Consider the following 2,093-nt stretch of genomic DNA (forward strand, 5'->3'; position numbering starts at 1 on the left):
TGCTCCGGGCCTGCTTGCCTCTGTCCCCGCTCCGGGCCTGTTCGCCTAAGTCCCTGCTCCAGACCTGTTCGCCTCTGTCCCCGTGCTGCACTGGGCCTTTTCACCTCTGTCCCCGTTCCGGGCCTGCTCACCTCTGTCCCCGCTCTGCTCTGGGCCTGCTTGCCTCTGTCCCCGCTCCAGGCCTGTTCGCCTCTGTCCCTGCTCTGGGCCCGCTTGTCTCTGTCCCCGTGCTGCACTGGGCCTTTTTGCCTCTGTCCCCGCTCTGCTCCGGGCCTGATCGCCTCTGTCCCCGCTCCAGGCCTGCTCGCCTCTGTCCCCGCTCTGGGCTTGTTCACCTCTGTCCCCGCTCCGGGCCTGCTTGCCTCCATCCCCGTGCTGCTCCGGGCCTGTTTGCCTCTGTCCCCGGTCTGCTCCAGGCCTGCTTGTCTCTGTCCCCCCTCTGCTCTGGGCCTGATCGCCTCTGTCTCAGTGCTCCTCCGGGCCTGATCGCCTCTGCCTCAGTGCTCCTCCGGGCCTGCTCGCCTCTGCCCCCGTGCTCCTCCAGACCTGCTCGCCTCTGTCCCCGCTCCGGGCCTGCTTGCCTCTGTCCCCGTGCTCCTCCGGGCCTGCTTGCCTCTGTCCCCGCTCCCTTGCCTCTGTCCACCCGCGCTGCTCTGGACCTGCTCACTTCTGTTCCCGATTTGCTCTGGGCCCACTGGCTGAGGTTCTTGTTTTGCTCAGAGCCCTCTGGCTGAGGTCCTTGTTTTGCTCCGGGCCCTATGGCTGAGGTTCCCGATTTGCTCTGGTCCCGCGGGTGCCCCCCACTTTGCTGCAGGCTGCACGCTGCCCTCACTCAACTCTGGGCTGCTGGCAGAAGAAGAAGGAGATAGAAGAGAAATAATAAACATGAGAGAAAAAAAAAGGAATGGGCAGAATGGACGAGCTCCGGCAGGAGCATCACACTTCGCTGCCATCTTGGATCTTGGATGTACAACCTTGTCATACATAAAGACCAATTCCTTGAGTTGATACGAATGGTGCATGAGACACAGTATGATACTGGGCAAGCATAATTCTCCTCCGATTAAATACTGGAAAGACAAAAGTCATTGATTCCCACTACTGATTTTGATCCCTAACTACCAGCTCCATCCCGCCCTCTGTAAACTATCCAACACCTTGTTGCTATATTTGACTCCAAGATGAGCTTCTGATCATACACCTGTGATATCTCTCAGACCACCTATTTCCACTTCTGTAACATTTTGTTTTCTTTATTGATTCACAGGATTGAGGCCATCCCTGTCTAGGCCAGCATTTATTGCCCATGAGTCAACCACATTGCTGTGGGTCTGGAATCACATGTAGGCCAGAGCAGGTAAGGATGGCAGTTTCCTTACCTAAAGGACATTAGTGAGCCAGATGGGTTTTTCCTGACAATCAGCAATGGATTCACGGTCATCATTAGATTCTTAATTCCACATATTTATTGAATTCAAATTCCACCATCTGCCATGACAGGAATTGAATCCAGGTCCCCAGAATCTCACGTGGGTCTTGGAATTAACAGTCCAGCAATATTACCACTAGGCCATTGCCTTGTTTCAGCCCAGTTGCTGCTGCACCCCTCATTGATGCTTTTGTTACTGCTAGACTTGCCTGTTATAACATCCTCCTGGTTTGTCCCGCACGCTGTTCTCTCTGAAGCCTTGACATTATATAAACTTGTACTGTCCGAGTCCAGGGCAGGCTGCAGCTGCTGCAGTGCCCAGTATGCCACTAGGGGGCCCTCTTCAAACTGGTAAGCTGCTCTCTAATGCCTTTGAGGAATGGAGGCCAACTGGAAAGTCCCAATTGGCCACCTTTAATTGGCCTTTATAGGTCCTTAATGAGCCAGGTTAACCATCAGCCACATGCGGACGGTAAACCCTGTTGCTGACGCACCAAGGGATATTGGGAGTGGCTGGGAATGTGAAAGCAAAGCAGAAAATCTGTCTGCTTCAGGGTGGGTCCATATCATTTAGTTCTGACCAAGTGTCGCTGGACTTTGCTCTCCACAGATGCTACCAGAACTGCTGAGTTTCTCCAGCAATTTCTGTTTTTGTTTGTTTCAC

This window comes from Rhincodon typus, chromosome 5 (assembly GCF_021869965.1).
Source record: "Rhincodon typus isolate 14 chromosome 5, sRhiTyp1.1, whole genome shotgun sequence".
NCBI lineage: Eukaryota > Metazoa > Chordata > Chondrichthyes > Orectolobiformes > Rhincodontidae > Rhincodon > Rhincodon typus.